Here is a 21,462-nt window from a genome sequence, read left to right as displayed (position 1 = left end):
AGATCCCTTCTCCTTAACAACTCCTATTCCCTCCCACCTCCTCCAAACCGGGGAAAATTAGCATCCTGAGCATTAGGGAAGGGTTTTAACATGGAGAAAAATGCTGTTAGATTGCAGTAGAAGGAGACGAGCCCCTCTTGTGTTGGGCAGCTTTCCACTGGGGACACCACTTGGGGTTGCAGCAAGCTCAGTCTGAGTCACATTCCAGGTGAGGTCTGTCCAGAGAGGCACAAACAGGTGCAGCCTGAATATTTCAGGTAAATTATAGTTGCTGAGAAGACAAAAGTACAGTACTAGGTATCACTCGATCTGTCATCTAAACATTTACATCACACTTATTACTGGGGGTGTCAGTGCCTGAACATCCTAAAAGCAAAGACGTGAATCCTGAGCATTACACTAGATCACCTTGCCCTGTTGTGTCTCTAATATACATCAACACTGAGCTGAATTCTGATGACCCATCTCCCTGCTGCTGCAAATTAGCGTTAGCTGCGTTGCAAGGCAGCATTTTCTTGCACCATGCTGGTGCCTTTCCATTTGCATGCTGCACTCTGATTCAGATAAACTTGCACTGGCTTTGTTGCAGATCTCTTGAACCCCTGTATAGTCCTGTGCACTCTCCCCACAGCATACCATAGCAGAAAGAAACTTCCAAGCTCTGGGAAGTGCTCTAGCCTGTCCTTTGTGCCTCAGTTTTGCACTGTTCTGAACTGACACAGCTGGGCTTCATTAGCCAGCAGCTTCAGAACTGATTGCTTATTTGTTGTCAATGAAGTTTTGAAGCAAGCACCCAGAACGCTCAATCACGGAATGCTCCACACCTGTGCCAGCTCCTCAGACCCCTGAAGTCTCAGTCTCTCTTTGGGACACTGTTCTGAGGCCAGCCTCTACACTGCTCCTACCTCACTGACCCCCACAGAAAGGATGTGGCTGAGCTTCAGCAAAGCGGTGCCTGCCTGCGAGTGTGGTCTATTGCCAGGTCAGTGTTCAGCTGGGACTGCTAAGACAGCAAACCAGGGGACTCACTTGGGTTTTATTTTTCTCCAAGAAAGAGTCAATTCCCTTCATGTCTGCACAAATGGGGCCTGCAGCTTTAACTGCTGACTGCAGGGATGTCAGACAGAGCCTGGGAATACTTTGCCTGTCATGTTGTATCATGAGACTTGGAATTCCATGAAGGAAAAAATCTGTTGCCCCTTTGTGAAACAGCATCAGGTGTTTACTATCCTCTCAGGAGGTATGTACCTTGTTGAGGGGAAAAATATCACATTTGTTCTACCTTTAACTACACAAGCTGCCAGTCTGACTAAAGGAGACTTTCCCAGCTCCTGGGCAGACAGGAAAGTTTGGAGTCCTGGAGTGAGTTAGTTTCTCACCAGGAGAGAAATAAGTGGGGACAGATGCTAGAGATTTTTTCCTAGTCTAATAATTGTTATGTAGTATGCACAGTGTGTCTCCCCCCCCCCCCCATAAAGATCAGGGTCTCATGGTGCTAGGGGCTGTACAAAACATAGTAAGAGTATGTCTGCTGAAAAGAAGTTTCAACCTAAATCTGTTCATTTACAATGGGACAATTCCTGAGCTGAGCTCAGCAGCTACCAGAATCTGGCCTTTGTGTTCAATCTTTCCATCAAAACCACTTGGCCCAGGTGTGTCAAAGTTACAGCAATAGCTGGGTGCCAAAGTTCAAGGTTGGACAGTTGTGTCCCTCCCCTTCTACAGCTGTTTTACAACATGAAAACATTTTGATTCAGTAACTGCCCCCTCTCCCCCCCCACATCTACATTGGTAATTCACCAAATGAAGCTCAATCCATATAATCCATACAAGCCTCTTGTAAAATGATTTAAGCGTCTACATAGAGGTTTACATTGGTTTCACTAAATTGGCCTAATATCTGATTTTAGTTAAACTGGTGCCAATTTTGCATGTAGACCAGCTCAAACACAAGCAGCAAAATTCTGGCTCCATTGAACTCAATGGGACTTTTGCCATTTACTTCAGTCAGGCCAGGATTTCATCCAAGATCTTCAGAAGGTTAAAAACAGCACAGCTCCACTGGAGTCAATAGGATCCAGTCTAAGAAATTAAATTAGCTAATTGGTTAATTAGTTTCTAAAAACAAACTTCACAGGCATCTATTATCATTGGTTGATCGACCTAATGCTGACTATGTGGATCTGCAATCCAGCTTCAAACAACGTATCTACCAATATGTAGATTTCTGTGTGACCCTTTAACATCCTTATGCCCCAATTTTTGGTGTATTCTTGTTTTTGTACTGTATACAGAAGTCTGAAGATGAGCACTTAATACATTTAGTCAATAAACAAAGCTCTTTACCTTTCCTTCAGTTACCCCAAGACACTCATTTTCCAGTTTCTTTCTTGTCACCCCACATGGTTTTTTCCCTATAGTTTTCATCTCTTTGGACTGTCTTCATCCATAAGGTCCAAGGCAGATCAGAAGTTCTCCCAGGTGGCAGGGAGAAAGGCAGCAGGCTCCAAACTCAAGCTGACTCCTAGAATCAGACAGCTTTTTGGCCCTACCAGGTCTCCTCCTGGCTTAGAGCTAAATAACTTTTGGTCTCCAGTTGTCGCCAGCCCCTTAGATTTCAGATCAATCATTTTTGAAACTCAGAGCTGTAGCTAAAATGCTTTTGGAGTATAACAGGATTTTTCACAGCCTACACAGCAGAGGCTAAAGTTGCTCATCACCTGCTGTTGTAATCTGTACTGTTAAGCCTCCAGCTCTATACAGAAAGCTTAACTTTGCTTTGCTTATTTGCGTTCTCTATCCCCTTGCATCCGGCAGCCATATTTCAGGGAGGAAAAGCTAATCTTTTTTCCCTTGACTCCAGACAGAGGCATTTCAAATGAGATACAAATTGCTGATTAAATTATTGGCTTTGAGCCTCATCTAGGAAGAGCCCAATTAAAAAAATAGTCCTGTTAAAGGGGAGAAATTGTCTAAGATTCTCACTGAGTACTGTCAAGAAATAAACACTTCTGCTAGGGGACTATTTGTCTCCAACTAAGAAAGGAACTTGGCGGTCCCCTCTCTATCCCATCTAACTTGTTGGAGTCTCATCCTGAACACCAGGCTACAAGAATGTGGTTTTTTGCAGGGTGGGTTGGGACTTCGTTCCCTGCTCTGCTCATTATTAGCATGACAGTAATAACGGATATTGGGGACCAATTGAACTAGGTGCTGTCTGAACATAGCTGGAGACCGTCTCCACCCCAGAAAGCTTGCTGTCTAAATAGACAAAGGGTGCTGGGGGGGGAAGAGGCACATGGCCCATGGTTACACAGCAGGTCAGTAGCTGAGTCAGATACGAATCCAATTCAGTCTCCTATCCACTAGACCACACTGCATTCTGCTTCTCAGATTCCCGGAGTGATATTGGGCAAGTCATTTTACTACTCAGTGCCTCAATTCCCCATTGGTTCAAAGTGAGCAATAGGCCTGCTGTGTTTTTGCGGGACAGGGATTGTCTTAGTACCTGTTTGTACAGTGTCCGGGATAACAAGGCCCTGATCTTGTTTGGGGTCTCTAGCTGCTACCATAACGCATTAAACAATAAACCTGTTCAAATCAGGATAGGAACAGAGTCATTCAGCCAGTGCAACAGTGGGTTTCAATAGCCCAATCCATTCTGCACATTCAGCTTTCCTTCAGGAGCTTCCATGGCCAACACAAGAGGAGCACGAGGGGGAACGCGAGTGATCGAGTTGCATGGTGTGATGCTAGGAGAGCAAAGTAGCTGCTGAGTTGCTTCATAAACCTAGTTCTCAGGCTGACTGTGTAGCCCTTCATGCCTCTTTCCATGAAGGCTTCATGTAAGCCTGGGCAGATGATGATGGTTCTGCTCAGGGATGTCAATCCCAAGCTTGTCCTGGATTTCAGTTTGGGTTTTTTTATTAATATTAAACCTGTGATACACAGTAAGTGTCAGGGGCTGCAAACCAACCCTGGAAACAAGGTTGGTGTGAATGCCCTGACAGCTCATATCCCCCAGACTGACCCCCACAGTATGAAAGAGCCCCAGACAATGTATGCCCACAGGGCTCACCTCCCTCCCCCCACAAAGATTTGAGTGAAACCCTGGCTAAGTGATATCCCTATGGACAGATTCTTGGGGAGTTCTGTTCAAACCTTTAAAGTCTGATCACCAGATGTTTGCACAAGCCCCTTGCAAACTGGGATCTGTATTGATTTTTCCTAGGGGGGGTTGCACAGTTTTGCTCCTGATCCTTTCCAGTGCATCATCAACAGATATTTAAAAAAGGAGAAAAGACTACGTTAGAGGCTCTAGGGCCTGATTCTTCTCTGCCTGGTCACTGCAACCCACTTGGAGTCAGTGGAATTGCATCTACACAATTCTAGTGCGACATGGTAGAAAAGCAGACTTATCTGTAGATAACCAGGAATAGGGATGCTCTCTCTGTGGAAACACCTACAAGCTAAATAACTAATTGGATCAAATTCACCTCTGGTATAACTCCATTGATTTTTCTCCCTGCAACGGCTTTATTTCAGGGATATTTTGGCCCATGGCATTCAGACTGGGAAAACACCCGGTCTGAGGATGGTGGGATAGGGGAGGCTGACTTCATTAGATTTTATTATAAATGGATCATTTGCCATCTTTACAGAGAAATGTGATACTTGAAGAAGAGGTATGCTGACTAGGGAAACTGGAGCGTTATAGATATTAGGTTTGTAGCTTTACAAAAAGCACTTGCTTCTGGAGCCTGAAATGCCCAAGATTAGACTGAATTAATATATATTGGGGTTTCTTTTAATAAAGATTTCCAGCACAGGCATTTCATAAAAATGCAAATCTCAATAGAGATTTTAATTAGTAAGGATATGTGCGGCGCTAACATCAACAAAGCCAAGCTCTCCACAGATAATTGCATAGATCTAAGCTCAGTGTCCAATCAGAGGCACTGAACCTTACAGGCCACTTGGAAGGAGTGCCAGGTGGCGATGGTTTAGGGTCTCTGATCTCACAGCATCACTCATTAAGTAACAAGAAGCAAGATCAGATCCACCACTGGATGACATGGCAATCCTTATGTACCCATGTTCTTATTTTTTATTTGTAGTGCGGTAGCATCTAGAAGCCCTAAATAGGCTGAGGATCCCACTGTGCAAGCACCATACACAGATGGAATGGACAGACCGTCCCGGACCCAAAGACTTGCCCATCTCATTTAACCCGAGCCAGCAGGATTCATCTAGAGCAGCGACACCTTCCATACAAGGTACAGTGATTGTCGCAGCCTCTCTGTCCTGGGCTTTGAAGTGAAGTCCTGGCACTGAAATACCCCCTCCCCGTCCACTTGGATTTACGGCCTCTCCAGGCCAAACAGAAGCACAAGAACTGTTGACATTGCACAGCAGCCCCATACGTTTTAAGTGCAGGAATGTAAGGCTGTCACTGGGGGAGGGGGGCAGGAGGAGAAGAAAGAACATTCACACCCCTGGCCAATATAGGCTGTAGTGTAGACAGAGCCTCAGAGTGCAGGGATCCCGTGGCAAACCGTCAAGGGATGCACCACTTACCTTTGGTCTGGCACCTCCTCCTGGTCACTCTGGGGATTAGCTGTGGAGATAGGCAGCTCCTTCTACAGTTCACACACTGCTATTCAGTCTCTCCCTCTCTGCTCTGCAGCTTCTCTCTCGCTCCAGGAATTGCAGCATCCCCTTTGTGACTTAGCCCTCCAGCCAGGTCACTCAGCAGTCCCCTTCCTGGGGAAGTCTATCAGTAGTCCTCGGCAGTCCTCCTAGGCACTGCCTCAGTTCTCTGCCACACCCTCAGTGGCTGGTAGGGGAACCCAGGCCCACCCTCTTTCCTGGGATCCCATCCAGAACCCTCACCTGAGCAGTTCTGGGCTTCCTCTCTCTGCTCTCCCCCGGACTGCTTCCTACATACCAGTTCAGTTCAGTTCACCATCTCTCACAGCTGTACCAAGAGCCCTCCTCCCAGAGCGTGACTACAGGCTGCTTCCCTGCAGCCTTTCCGGCAAGCCTTTGTTTGCTGCCGGCTACCTGACTTTATAGACCCGCCTTTTCCTGTACAGGTGAGCCTCTCTCTAATTAGCTGCCTCCAGCTTAAAGCTCCTTTGTTTGCAGACTAATTAGCTGATTGGGCCCACCTGGCCTGATTCAGCTCTTGCGTTGGGGGAGTGGGGGCTAGTGTGGGGAGCAGTCCCCATCACACAAACTCAAAGGGAAGTAAATTAATAACAACTACTACGGAGACAAAATTCTGTTCTCTGGTACCTTCAAGTTCAACTGGAGATCTGACCTGAACTAGTCATTCAGAAGGATTACATTTGCTAAATTCCTGATACTGCCATCCTTTTACTCCACAAATTAAGATGAAAGGTAAGAAAGGATGGAAGAAGTGGGCCCTAAATTGCCATGTAGACCACCAATATTTATCTAAATCTGCTCTGCAATACAGCTGCTTTCGTATCACTCAGGAAATGGAAAGTAGACTGCATGCCTCTGTATATTTCTACCGTGTTCTTCTCCCTGGTATCTGAGGGCCTTACAAATCAGACATCATATTAAAAAAGAGACATGGTACTGCGGCTCATGGCCACTTGAATCCCTGCTGGAAGTGAATTCTGCAATTGTGGGGCAGTTGCTGAGAAAGTTGAGGCCACCACAGTCACAGTTATGTTGAAATCAGATAGACTGCTTGTAAAAATTGGCACAAAAGTATCACTTCATACATTTGGGCTGAAATTTTCCATCTCTAAAACATCCAGTGATAGGGAGGTTTTTACATTGATCCTTAAAGAACAGTTTGGACAAACACCTGTCATTGATGGTCTAGGTTTCCTTGGTCCTGCCTCTGTGCAGGGGGCTGAACTAGATGATCTCTTCAGGTCCCTTTCAGCCTGACATTTCAATCATTCTATGGGGAGTCTTATGTCCAAGAGGTGCTCAGCTAGTACAGTAATGAGTGTGGTATAAAAACCTATAGAAAAGAGAGGGACTCTCACACAGTTCACATGGGAAGATAGGGACCAAGGCAGAGCTGTCCTTCCTGTGGTCTGCAGCAGAGAGACATTCAGAAAAAGAGGAATGAGAGAACCGAGCTCATTTAAATGGTATTTGAATCCCCACTGGGGTCTCTTACAGAAATGGAATTTGAATGGAGCGGCTGAGTGCAAGGTCGAGAGCTGAGAGCTGCCCAAGAACAGCTCTGCTCTGGCAGAGTTATTTAAAATTTAAAGCCACAAATTAAACAATTCTTTTTTTATGATGATATGAGTCCATGTCCTGAGTCCCTGAACACTCCTTCACGCTGCGTAGCTATGCCGAGAAGACCAGCGCAGGCTGAAATACCACTGTTCACGAATGACTTACGGATTTCAAGAGCAGGTCTGTTCATTCCCAACCAGCCCCCACAGCCTCTCAAATCCCCTTGCTGTGCCTCAGCCACTAGGCCATGGCACTTGCTACTCCGCCTGTACAGTGTTCCACATGGCCTTGGAGGAGGGAGGGGGCTGATTCTCTTTTCATTTACACCAGTTTTACAATGGGATAACTCCATTGACTTAATCTTTCAGTCCAGTTCCACTTTGTGTTCGTAGATACATATTTAAAGCTGTGATTCAGTGCAAAACTCAGGAGAGTAGGTGGGAGGAGAAAGCTCCCTGATATTTTTAGGCAGGGATTTTGTGTGTCACCAAATGTAACCTATTTTTCTGACTCCTTAAGTGCTTGTTCCTCTCCGACTCCCACTGCTACACTGATGTAATTTGGTTCAATGGAAGCTGCAGCATGAAAGGATAGAGATTCTAACTATGGACAAGAGTAAATGGCAAGAGAACAAGAAATATAAGTGTCTCGCGTAAAATAAAATAGAAAAAAGTAGGTCTCGGACAGTGAACTGCCCTCTTTACAATGTAATGATGCAAAGAAAGATTGGTCTTTCCCAGGGCAAAACAGTGTTACACTGTTGGTCTGAGGTCATTCCTGTGGACAGTGGGAAATTATCGTAGGAACTTTTTATTGCCTATGGAAAATAGGATTTTTGATTAAACAGATATTTTGGAGGAATGTGTCTGTTTCCCTCAAAAGTTTTTAATTTTGCTCCTGAAAACCAATCACCCAAAACCCTTTTTGGCCCCAATTTTCAGTTTTTGGCATTTTGGGCCAAGAATGTTCTGGTTTGGTTTTTTTGATGGAGAGTCAATATTTCCTGGGTGGGGGGGAGAATCCATTTTCTGACCAGTATCTAGTATCTGGTGTCAGGACTTCAGCCAGCCTTTAACTTTGGAGGGGCTAGGAAGAAATTTTCCCTGGGGACAGGTTATCTCATAACAGCAGGCTTTCTTGCACCTTTCTCTGAAGCAGAAGGTGCCGGCCAATGTTTATTGTTAATGAGAGGACGCTGCATTAGATGGACAATGGTCTTAAACAGGATGGCAATTCCTATGGTCCTCTCCAGGCTGTCTGCACCTGGCACATTTTGCAGCATGGCTGGCATATTCAACTGGAGAGAACAGTGATTGGTACAAAGCGCAGGACCAAATCTCTAGACTGGCAACTGGGGGCTGGAGATTGTGTCTAAACTCCTAGGCCCAGCGTGGTTTTCATCGCCCTATGTAACCAGTTGTTGATTTACCTTATTCAACCAGTCAACAACCAGGAACATCAACTGTTGCTTTTCGGTGATTTGCTTTCCTTGGGGTGGCAGACACCTATGAGAGGCTAATTAACCTTTGGGGTTTAAGGCACAGGATTTGATGTTTGTTTGTTAGAACCTGACTCTAGTTGAAGATTACTGTAAAATTGTAATTAAGTTATGCAAATCATTTCCCCACTTATGTGCTATAATAAGATGTCTGGTGGCAGTCTGTGTTTACATCTGAGTGCAAACACACACACGTGCAACACAGACATGCTTCACTTACACATCCACTGCAGAGAGGGGAGTCAGCTAATCTGCACTGTGTCCAGGACATATCTTTCTGTTCCGATAAAGCCATTGCTCCTCCTGCTGTTGGAGTGTGTGTGTGCTGGTGCCATGGCACCAAGGCTGTGTCATCTCTGTGTATTGTGCTGTCATCCTCCTGCAGCCACCCCTCTCCATCTGCTTGCACTAGCTCTGTAAAGTGGTTGCGAGTTGGTGCTGACCTCAAAGCAGCACTCTCTATTGGTTGGGTCCAGAAATGCCTGAGCAGGAAGAGCCAATTGCCATTGTTCAGGCAGTGGAAGCCGTCTCTGTGGCACAAGCGAATGCTCCGAACAGCCATGGTGGAGTGGGTTATCAGTTTGGCATGGCCAGGTTTCAGACCCCTCCGTGTTGCCACATTTGGGACTTGATCCGCAATGACAGTATGAGCAAAATGACACCTTTTTGGTGTGTGTGTCTATGTGGAGTGTGCGTATGTACAGAGGGTGTCAGTGTGGGTGAGCACATATGACTGTCTATCTGACCGGCATTCTCAGGTATTTCTAAGTTGCCCATATCAAGGGATCTGAGCACCAGCTGTACAACCCTTTATTTCTGTCACGCTGCATGCCCATCTGCAACCGCTGCTGTGTGTGCATGGTGTGAGTGTGCATGTGTGCGTGCAGGGTGGAGGGGGTCACCACGCTGTCTATTGGTGTTCCAACAGCCATGCTAACATAGGATACAGGAGACTCATGCCCTAGTCTTCACAATGGGAACTCTTTTTCTGTTGTGTTACCCAGTCATCACATTGGAGGGCCCTAGATGGTACTTACTGTCACAGCTGGACAAACTATTCTGTGAGTCAAGCGAAGTGTGAGAACCTGCCATGCTCAGATTTTCAAAAGAAACCTGACCCCAACCCTAGTCTTTTCCTTTTCTGGCTGTGCACTTTCAGCAGCTTTTCCCAGCAGAGCGCCTCCCCCGTTCCCCCTTTCCCCCCACAAAATTGCCATGCCCCTCAGGCATCCCAGTGAGGAACAGGGAAAAGGCTTTTGAACTGAAGTTTAAAGGTGGGAGTCCAGCTGCTTTATGGTGTGGATCACCGAAAAAGGAAAGGATCCATTTATGGCCCCAACTCCCACCCAGTCCCCTTGGCCCACCCTCACAGCTCAGGTCTCCATCTGCCAGGAGTGGCATGTGAACCCCAATGCAAAACCACTGGGTATTATGCCTTTAAATAGTTTGGGGGCCCTCCTGGCGGAGCAGCAGTGGACAACTGCAGGTAGCCTGGTGTGTTGGAATATAGCTAGCAAACGCAGTCATTTGGAACCCAGCTCTGTCCCTGTGGTTTTCTCACACCCTTAGAGCTGCTTGGGGAGCAGAGACACAACATGCTGGTTAGCCCCCTAGCTGAGATTATTGGTGAGGGGACTCAGTACGCTTGTGGCACGGTTGGTAGTGCTCAGAGCTGTTACAGGGAGAGCTATAGATGGAAGCATGCCACAGCAGACATCCGTCTCCCAGAGATACAACGCTTCTGCATTTTAAAATGTGAGTCAGGACTACTGGATTCTCTCCCTTGCTCTGCCACTGATGCAACATGTGACCTTGTGGCAGTCACCTCACTTCTCTGCACTTGTTTCCCCCATCTGTGAAGTTGAGGTTAATACGGACCCCGGGGGCTGAGCGGATTCATTTGTTAATGGCTGTGGAGTGCTCTGAGCTTCTCAGAGGCAAGATTAGATGCTCCTTGAGTGCATTATTTGTTATCCTCATACTGATTAAGATCTGTTTCTGCCAGAAAACATTTTCAAAGAAAGGGATTCAGAAACTCCCCCTTCTGGGTGTTGGGGTGATCAGACACTTGCTTAACGCCGCTGATATGATATAACTTGAAAGAGAGAGAGGCTATTTTATTTCAATGCAAAACTATCCACTTTAAATACCCTTTTTATTACATTATCTGCATAGTAATACTAATAATAGATCTTGTTGGCACTTCTAATGAGACTGGAGAATATAAGGTTTCCAATAAAGTTAATTGTTGCTTTTAATATTCTCATACATTTGTACATGGTAAATCTTTAAAGGAAAAAAACCACTCATTTCTTTCCTATTAAACATTCAGGAATGGTCCAATATTTGATGGGGAAAGAGCACATGCTCCCCTGGGCCGCTCACTCAACAACTAACATCTGTGTTCTGCCGCAGGCCACTCCAGCCCCTACTTTGAGATAACGCACATGAGGTGGAGGGCTTTTCCATTTCCTGAGGGGGGGCATGAATCCTAAATGAGGTCACGAATGAAATGAGTGAAGGGTCTCCACTCAGGTCAAACAGGGCACTTCTGCAACACATAAAAGCACTGCGTGATGTGACCCAGTTGGGTAAGAGAGGTGATTTCTGCATAGGGACAGCCCAGGACTGGTGTCACAGTGGGGGCTGCAGGTCGGAATTGCAGAGCTGCCCTGCACTCGGTACTCTGGCCCCCGTATTGTTTGCATGGCAGAGAAATGTGTTGGTAGGCAGGGCCAGCCTTACGGGTGGATGACTACCCAGGGTGCCAGGGAGGGCACTCCAGCTGCCCAGCTGAGAAGGCAGTGCTACTGCCAGCAGCAGTGCAGAAGTAAGTATGGCAATACACCATCCCATGCCCCCCTCACTTCTGCACTGCTGCTGGCAGTAGTGCGGCCTTCAGAGCTAAGAGCCCGGCCAGAAGCTGCTGCTCCCTGGCCGCCGCGATCAAGAGGCGAAGAGCGGGGTGGGCCTAAGGTATGTTGGCACGGAAGGGAGCGTGGGGCAATGGGGAGGCAGGGGGCTCAAAATAAAAGTTTCCCCAGGGTGCCATTTTCCCTAAAGCCGGCACCGAATATCCCGCTCTGCCTGGTGAGAGAGGATTTGAGGGGGAATCTCCTACTGCCCAGGTGAATATGCTAATCTATGGGCCACAGAAAAGGAGGGGGTCTCCCTCACTCTTGTGTCTTGAAGCTGTTCTACTTGAATTCACTAGTCTTTAAACAGATCGCTTGATAAGTGCCCTCTTCTCTTCGTTGCCTTTGAAGGTTTGAGAAGGGCTAAGTGTGCCTTGCTTACACAGCCAGTGTCATGAGGTGAGGGTGTCCCTCACTGCAGAAGCTCTCCCTCTTTAGTAAAATAGTAGTCAAATTCCCCTCCTCCCCCCTGTCGCATGTGTGCCCTTCCACTTTAGTTAAAGGTGCTTTGGGGCAGGCCTTTGTTGTCAATTCCTGGGTAGTCCAGCGGTTAAGCTTGTGTCCTGCGGCTGTGGAGGCTGCTGGTTTGAGCCTGCCTTGGGGTCGGCCTGCCGTAGGGTGCTCCTGCCCTCTCTATTGCCACTTGAAGCCCTTCCACTTTAGTTAAAGGGGCTTTGGGCCAGACCCACCACTAGCCTCCCTCTCTAGTCCAGTGGTTAGGATACTCACCTGGGTTGTCGAAGAGCTGGGTTCAAATCCCCCGTCTGCCTGTTCAGCAGGGCTTTGCACCAGGCTTTCTGGCCTCCCTGGGGACTGTCCTTTAGGGTGTTCTGTCCTTGGGTGAGCCCCCTCTCTTTCTCAAGAGCTGTTGTCTTCTTGGGAAAGGGAGGGGGCCCTAACAAGGGCGGCCCACCCCTGACTCTCTCCTAGGAGGTGGCAGCCCCCAGCTCAGGCCCCTCAATGTCGAAGGGGCGTGCCCTGGGGTCTGCCACAGCCTAGGTGCCTATCCTGATCACAGGGGACAAGAGAGGGAGGGGGGCGTTTTGCGTAAAGCCGCCATAACTCTTTAGTAAAAAGCAGCAAGAGGGCCTGCGAAACACCCCTTGCTCCAGTACAAGGGCTCCCATTTCACAGGCCAGACTGCCTCCCACGAGGCGACGGGGGATTTGAACCAGGCTCGGCCATGCCCCAGGCAAGCGCTCTAACCCCCGGGGCATCCAGCGCTCTGCAAGACAGCCCGCTTCCGGTTAATATGTAGCGAAAGAGGAGCAGCGTCAAAAGAAAAGACTCCAATGCCCACTCCAGGAACAAGATTTGAACCGGCACCTACCCCATCCGCAGGGCAGGCGCCAAACCACAAGACCAGAGAGGCACCCAAGTGGGCCCTCCTGCCCGGCTCCCACTTAGTGATGGCATGACGTTGGCCCACCTTCAATAGGAAACGCGGAGGGAGCCAGCACGTTGGAATAGGGGCTAGCCCAGGACTTAGGCCAGTCACTGGAGCGGCGAAAGACCAAGGTTCAAGTCCCGTCTCAGGGAGCATAAAGAGGATTCAAACCCCTCACCATTCACCCGCCAGGGCAGTACCCAAACCACTGGACTACCCAGGACTCCACGGTGTTGGCCTGCAGCCCAATGGCAGCATACTGCAAGCAGAGCAGCTTGGAGCGAAAAGAGCAAGGGAGCCGATACACATGGGTACAGCCTAGCCCGGCACTTAGGCTGTTCACTTGAGAGGCAAGAGATCAAGACTCCAATCCCTTCTCGGCAAGAAGGAGGCTTGAACCCCAGCTACCCGCATGTCAGGCAGACACCCAAGCCGCTAGACTACCCCAGGCTGTCTGCTTCTGATCTCGGCCCAAGGAGTAGGTAATGAAAGTGGCACAGCTTCAGCCAAAAAGGTCAAGGGGCCCACCAGGCCGCATGAGAACACCTCTCACTCCAAGGAGTGGATATTTACTGGAGAGCTGGGAGACGGCTATTCAGGTCCTTTCTCAGCAAGCCGAGGAAGGAGTTGAACCCGCATCACCCACGTACTGGGTAAATACCCAAACCACTGGACTGCAGAGGGACTCTCGGGCGTCGCCCTCGACCATGGCTGTTTAATGAAGGAGGCACGGCCTCCGGCCGCTGCGAAGAGCAGCCCGCCTCAGACTATTCGCCGCCGTCAGGGACCGGGGCTCGCGCGTGAGAGATTGCGGAGCCCTGTTCCGATTCCTGCGCCGCAGGCGGGAGGGTGGGTTGGGGAAGCTGAGCCAGAGTCTGCCACCCCCCCGAGGTAGCGCCCGCTGCGTGCGATGGTGGCCAGAGACCCCTCAGGCGCCAGACTTGTTTCGTGCAAGCTCGTTAGGCACCTGCTGAAGGCCCCGCAGCCCAGCAGAGGGGAAAGGCGGCGAAGGCTTCCCGGGCAGCCTTTAGCCAGTGGGTTAGGGCCTCCAGCCCCGCCGTGGGGTGGGGAGGAGCCTGCTTCCAGTTCAGCTGGGAAAAGCCAGGCCAAAGGGGGACTATGCACGAGGTGGGTAATGTTGTGACCGGGGTGAAGAGCGCGAATAAGGACGTGTTATTCACCCCTGCCTGTAACACAAGACCCAGGGGTGAGGCGAGGGCGTTCAACCGAACACAGGTCCCCGCGTTTTCCCTGCAACACCCAGGCGCCCTTTGGAGCCGCTTGGCAGTTGATGTTCCGAAGGCCAAAACTAGAAGTGGGTTGAAAAGAGAACGAGAAAGTTCACGGCAGACAGGGCCAGCAACGGCCCTGAGCCAGGATCTTCGGACGCAGCCCCGCGCTCCGGGCATTGCTAAGCCTCCGCCTGCCCGACGGCGGGAGCGGCTGCCGGGGGCCGGAGCGCTTGATAATTGCCCCCCTCTGTGTGTTGCCATTGAAGCGCCTGGCCTTGGGAGCTGGCGGAAGACAGGTGAGCGGGCCTAACGAGCTTGCACGAAAGGAGTCTGGTGCCTCAGGGGTCTCTGGCCACCATCGCACACAGCGGGCGCTACCTCGGGGGGTGGCAGACTCTGGCTCAGCTTCCCCAACCCACCCTCCCGCCTGCAGCGCAGGAATCGGAAAAGGGCTCCGCAATCTCTCATGCGCGAGCCCCGGTCCCTGACGGCGGCGAATAGTCTGAGGCGGGCTGCTCTTTGGAGCGGCCGGAGGCCGTGCCTCCTTCATTAAACAGCCATGGGCGAGGGCGATGCCCGAGAGCCCCTCTGCAGTCCAGTGGTTTGGGTATTTACCCAGTACGTGGGTGATACGGGTTCAACTCCTTCCTCAGCTTGTTTCCTGAGAAAGGACCTGAACAGCCATCTCCCAGCTCTCCAGTAAATATCCACTCCTTGGAGTGAGAGGTGTTTTCGTGAGGCCTGTGGGCCCCTTGACCTTTTTGGCTGAAGCTGTGCCGCTTTCATTACCTACTCCTCGGGCCGAGGGTGGGAGCGGACAGCCCGGGGTAGTCTAGCGGCTTGGGCGTCTGCCTGGCATGTGGGTGGCGGGGGTTCGAGCCTCCTTCTTGCCGAGAAGGGATTGGAGCCTTGATCTCTTGCCTCTCAAGTGAACAGCCTAAGTGCCGGGCTAGGCTGTACCCATGTGCATCGGCTCCCTTGCTCTTTTTGCTCCAAGCTGCTCCGCTTGCAGTATGCTGCCATTGGGCTGTAGGCCAACACCGTGGAGCCCTGGGTAGTCCAGTGGTTTGGGTACTGCCCTGGCGGGTGAATGGTGAAGGGTTTGAATCCTCTTTATGCTCCCTGAGAAGGGACTTGAACCTTGGTCTTTTACCTCTCAAGTGACTGGCCTAAGTCCTGGGCTAGCCCCTATTCCAACGTGCTGGCTCCCTCCGCGTTTCCTATTGAAGGTGGGCCTACGTCATGACATCACTAAGTGGGAGCCGGGCAGGAGGGCCCACTTGGGTGCCTCTCTGGTCCTGTGGTTTGGCTCTTGCTCTGCGGATGGGGTAGGTGCCGGTTCAAATCTTGTTCCTGGAGTGGGCGTTGGAGTCTTTTCTTTTGACGCTGCTCCTCTTTCGCTACATATTAACCGGAAGCGGGCTGTCTTGCAGAGCGCTGGATGCCCCGGGGGTTAGAGCGCTTGCCTGGGGCGTGGCCGAGCCTGGCTCGAATCCCCCCGTCCCCCTCATGGGAGGCAGTCTGGCCTGTGAAATGGGAGCCCTTGTACTGGAGCAAGGGGCGTTTCGCAGGCCCTCTTGCTGCTTTTTACTAAAGAGTTATGGCGGCTTTACGCAAAACGCCCCCCCTCTCTCATCCGCTGTGATCAGGATAGGCACCTAGGCTGTGGCAGACCCCAGGGCACGCCCCTTCGACATTGAGGGGCCTGAGCTGGGGGCTGCCACCTCCTAGGAGAGAGTCGGGGTGGGCCGCCCTTGTTAGAGCCCCCTCCCTTTCCCAAGAAGACAACGGCTCTTGAGAAAGAGAAGGGGCTCACCCAAGGACGGAACACCCTAAAGGACAGTCCCCAGGGAGGCCGGAAAGCCTAGTGCAAACCCCTGCTGAACAGGCAGACAGGGGATTTGAACCCAGCTCTCCGACAACCCAGGTGAGTATCCTCACCACTGGACTAGAGAGGGAGGCTGGCAGGTGGTCTGGCCCAAAGCCCCTTTAACTAAAGTGGAAGGGCTTCAAGCGGCAATAGAGAGGGCAGGAGCACCCTACGACAGGCCGACCCCAAGGCAGGCTCAAACCGGCAGCCTCCACAGCCGCAGGATGCAAGCTTAACCGCTGGACTACCCAGGAATTGACAACAAATGCCTGCCCCAAAGCACCTTTAACTAAAGTTGAAGGGCTTCAACAGGTAAGAGCAAAGGAAGGGGCCTCCACCAGGCCGGGGAAGGCACAGGCGCCAAGGCAGGCTCGAACCGGCAGCCCCCACAGCTGCAGGACATAGGCCAAGCACCAGGCTACGCAGGAACTTGGTGGTGAAGCCTGGCCCGAACCACCTTTCATTCATGTGGAACAGCACCGAGTGACAAAAGAGACAGCACCTCTGCCTTCCCCACACACCAGAAAGAACCACTCGAGGGCCCTGCACAACACTCCGAGGCAACAGCCCGACGAGTGGGGCGCTCACCTCTGCTGCCTGTGAGCCCTCTTCAACTCCCTTCGTCTCATCAGGCAGACGGGGACGTTAACGGCACGCAACTGGCCCCGGACTGCGTCCGAGCGACGATCCGGCAAGCCCGCTCACCTGACTTCCGCCAACGCCCAAGGCTGGTCGCTTCAATGGCAACACACAGAGGAGGGCAATTATCTAGCACTCTGGCCCCCGGCAGCCGCTCCCGCCGTCGGGCAGGCGGAGGCTTTGAGATAATTGACGCGACCGGCCTTGGGCGCTGGCGGAAGACAGGTGAGCGGGCTTGATGGATCATCGCTCAGACGCAGTCTGGGGCTCTGATGCAGTCTGGAGCTGGCGTTTTGGCTTAAATCTGCAATAACTCTTTATTAAAAAGAAGCAAGAGGGCCTGCGAAACAACCCTTGGTCCGCAACAAGGTCTCTTGTGTCCCAGGCCAGAGCCCACTCTGTAAGGCGAAGGGCTTCAACGGGTAAGTCGGCTTTATTAGTCAGCGGGAGCACCGCGTAGGCAGCCCAGAGCCCTGCCGGTTAAAGCACAGCCCATTCCGGGTAGCCCAGAGCCCAGCCAGCCTGGCGTGAACCCCTTGGGTCATGCTATGGCTGTGTTCCTCCATTTGGTTCCTTCCTCAGGCTCCAGGTGAGAACCCCACCTCCTTCCGGCAGCCAGCGCTGACCACCCACCGCCCCAGGCCTGTCTTCTCGAGCTGGGGAAATGCAAGGCTGGGGGGGGAAGGACACGAGCCCTCTGGGTTGTGGGTTGCTAGGTGTCAATGTCCAGGTAAATGGGTTTGCCGTTGTCTGCTCGGATGCTCCATTGATATGGGGGCCTAAGGCCCCAGCCAGCCCTTAGTCCCTGACAACTAGGCACCAGTCACAGCCTGCCCCGAGAGCAACAGTCCTTGTCCACCCACTAGGTAACAATGAGCGCAGAGGGGAAACCGAGGCACACACAGGAGTGATAAACATATTACAAACTCTTCCCAGGTCATCACAAAAGGTTACGCAGGAGGCCTCCCCTGCCCCTTCTCCTCTCGGCTGTTTTGTGGGGCACTAGGCAGGTACTTAACAATCCCATAAGAAACGGAGAAAGCACCGGAGCGTTTCCTAGCTGTGTGACGCAAGCAGCGCTGGGCACCCAGGAGGTGACAGACCATGGTTCATTTGCCTCCCCCCCCAAGATAGCCTGATGAGAAGGGATTTGAATGGGTGTGGGGGGGTGTCTGCATCCTCTCAAGTGAGTGCCCCAGGCATTGACCTAAAGGATATTTAAGTCAAGACCTTAAAGAATATTTAAGTCAAGTGGAATAGCTATGCACCAAGGACTAGAGCAGACACCTATGCTACCAGAGAGCCGGTGACACTCTGCTTCTCAGCAAATGAAGGGGAGATTTGAACCAGCAACTACCACAACTGAGGCACCCTGCCTAACCACCAGACTGTAGAGTGAAACTGGTGGGCAGGCTGGCCAAAAGACCAGTTAATTCAAGTGGAACAGCTTCAAGACGCAAGCGTGAAGGAGACCCCCTCCATTTCTGTGGCCCATAGATTAACAGGCCTTCGGGAAAGGTGCACTTCTGGGGGACTGGAAGGAGGAGAATGCTGAGGAATGACGGACCAAGTCAGAGATGGGATTTGGAAACTACCATGACATGTGCAAACATAAGAACCCAGGTGGATGGACAAACAGACAGAAAGGTTCTGTGTCTGCAGAGGCATGGAAAAGGACCCAGAAATCAACACAAAGGGGCGGACAGGCTGGCTGGGAGCATGGTGGGAGTTTGGGGTGGGATGAAGAAAACCGAGAGCATGTCAACGGTGGATCTAATGCTGAGCTCGGCCAAACTGGCCTATGAAATTCCTTCCTCTTGTTTCTTAGTTGCAGCTGAATTTCCAAGGAAGTTGGACAATTCCTTTCCCATGGTCCATTTTACTCATGGGGTGTGTCCCTCAGTTCTTCCTGCCCCATCTCTCCCTTTACCTCAGCATGTTGGTAGACTGCTACTACCGCACTGGGATCATTTATAAGGGAGCCCACTATAGGCTGAGCCTGAATTCATAACAGGTGGTTGGATAATTAAGTGTGCTTTATGCATACAACATTGTTTTGCTCAATGTAATTGCAGATTCCATATAAATAATTCACAGGGAATTATTATACTGAGGACGTCACCCGCCTCCTTATAATTCGCTTAACTGAAATAGGCTCTTTCATCATGTGCATTGATTTGCTTTAAGACCATGTACACAGCATCATTTACAGGCAGACTTCAGGGAAGATTACTTAAATTTAATTAAGTTATGCAAATTATTTGTCCACGATGTGGAAAGCAAGTGTGGAGCCACTATGACATGGAGTTTAAGGGCAGCAAATAGGGGTATTAAGGTAAGGGCCTTTTCGAATAAGTGGATTAATAATAACAACACTAATAATAATATCTTACCTTTTATAGAGTGACTTTCATCCTGAAGGTGGTCCTAGTTCTCTTTGCTAATGACGGATAGGAATCACTGCATTCACTGCTGAAATGGCATTATTATTCATTTGCATTATGATAGTGTCTAGAGGCATTAGCTGGGATCAGGGCCTTAGCGTGCTAGGAGCTGCACAATCACATAGTGAGAGAGAGACTGCCCGTAACAGTTTACAGTCTAACTAGACAAGAGAGAAAAAGGGATGGGTGGGGAGAGAAAGGAAGGCTTATTCTCCCCATACGCAGATGGGAAACAGGCCCAGAGACACAGCTCTGCCAAGGTACTTAGTTGGCTAACTCTTATTGAAACCTACAGGACTTAGTCACCTGATGTGTGTAGGATGGGATAAAACAGGGGCAGAGCATGGGACTTGGAGGCAGGATGCCTGGATTCTACCACTAACTCACTGTGACCTGAGACAGTTACTTCGCTGTACCTCAGTCTGCACAGTGAGGAGACTGATACTGCTACTCTCTTTGAGGCCAAGCCCATGCTCTGTAATGGTACTAAGTACTTTCATTATTAGTATGAATCCAGCGTTTTATGTTAAGTATTCCTCTTCCCTTCCATCATTAGATGGTTGTGCAGTGTTGCTTGGTGCTGGTTAAACAGCTGCTCTGTTCCACCCCAGAGACAGCTGCATTTCAGTTGCCGGTAAAGTGGCCCTTCTGGTCAGTTTACATTTGTTGAATGATTTGGGATGAAAGTAAGACCCTCACTATTAAATACAGTCCCCTCTGGGGCTTCACAAACAGCAACACCAGACATTAGTTTAGGACAGTCCAATAATTGGTGAAAGCCTCTCTTGTCTGGGTTTGTCCTGCTTATTCCCATCCGAATGGGCAACTTGGCCAGATACTCTCCACGCCTCACGTGTGGACACTGGCAGCCAAGCACTTGCTGTCACCACTGGATTTGGAGCCATGTAGGAAGCTGTGAAGATACAATCACAAGAGGAAGTTCTCTGCTGGGGTAATTTACAATGGAGGAGGGTAATGCTTGTCACGCTGGGAGAGCTGGCTTTGCACTTCAACTCAGAACAAGGTAACAACTTCATTGGCCACAAAACGCCACTCAATCAGACTGTTGCACAGTAGGACTGAGGTGCTGTGGCAGAGCGGGGGGAGGGGGGAGAGCTAGGATTAGAATAGGAGGAGGGGGTTTGCTCATCAGGACTGAATTCTAGGGGTAGGGCTGAGTGGCCGAGAAGGTGTTACTTACCTCTTGGGACTGAGGGGAGCACAAAAAGCCCACCTTGGCATAATCCAAAGGCTCTCTCACCTTTTACTGTCATGAGCACTAAGGTTCAGCCCCAGCCCTGAATTAGAGGGGTAAAATTTGGCACTATCTGCCATTGTGATCCCTTTTTCTTGGTTGGAGATATTTCTCCCACACAGCAAGATGCCACAAAGACGCCAGATTGGCATGGAGGCCTGAGCGAACAACCGCCTTATCTTGTTGTAGCAGGCGGGCCAACTTGGACTGCTCCATTGAGAGCGCCAGCAATTCATTCTCCAGTGCTGGATCGTCCCTTCCCGTCACACCCTACTTTCAAGATTGTAGTTACCATGGCATATGGGCTGCTCACACTGATAAGGGAGACAAAGAAACTTAAATTGTTCTTTGCTATTCAGCGGCGCGCCGCTCGCAGAGATGAGGCTGGCAGCTATGCAGAAAAGGCCATTCTAGTCCTTTCTTCCTCATTGACTCCCTCTATTTCTGTCTCTCATGCTTCATCACAGGGCAGTGGTGCCGAGTGCTGATCAGCCCGAGGTGGAACAGACAGAGCATGGGTGGGCAAAACATTCATTGTTCTCAGGGCGATGGCTAGAATGCCTTGAGCCGATGAGTGGGATGCATGGGTGCGCCCCAGGCTCTCAGTCTGGGATTCACTCTCTGAATGGTCCCCCACCCGGTGTTAAATGGTCACCACCCATTTCTTTACTCATGTATCAGGCAAGGCATAGATGCCCCTGGTCTTCTGTTAGTCGCTGAGTTGTGATCCTTCCCTCTGTTAAGACAGGATAGCAAATCAGTGTAGCTGGCCACAGGAGGATTTCCCATGTGTAGGGGACTCTGGAAGTTGCATAGAGTCACCACAGCTAGCAGCTCTGATGCAACACCCTGTGGCCAACATAAAGGGGCGAGGCAGGTGGAGAATGGGCAGGGTCTGCATTAACCTGGCTCCAACCACCCAGAATGATTCTTTCCCCATCCCAGGTGTTTATAGCCTTCACGGGCCTCTGGAGAGCTCAGGGTGTCTATTT

At 50.4% G+C, this 21,462-nt stretch overlaps 1 long non-coding RNA gene across 1 annotated transcript in view; it reads left to right on the top strand.

The window, feature by feature from the left end:
• LOC137164855 (uncharacterized) overlaps positions 1–21,462 on the top strand; it is a 127,413-nt gene that overhangs the window by 92,574 nt on the left and 13,377 nt on the right. The window contains exon 2 of the long non-coding RNA XR_010923224.1: positions 5,118–5,276. This is a non-coding gene — a long non-coding RNA (uncharacterized lncRNA). The remainder of the gene's footprint in view (positions 1–5,117; positions 5,277–21,462) is intronic.

The sequence above is a fragment of the Emydura macquarii genome, unplaced genomic scaffold (genome assembly GCF_026122565.2).
Source record: "Emydura macquarii macquarii isolate MOO-44397 ecotype Brisbane River unplaced genomic scaffold, CSIRO-AGI_Emac_v2 contig_312, whole genome shotgun sequence".
Classification (NCBI taxonomy): domain Eukaryota; kingdom Metazoa; phylum Chordata; order Testudines; family Chelidae; genus Emydura; species Emydura macquarii.
This window is presented reverse-complemented; position numbering and strand designations above follow the sequence as displayed.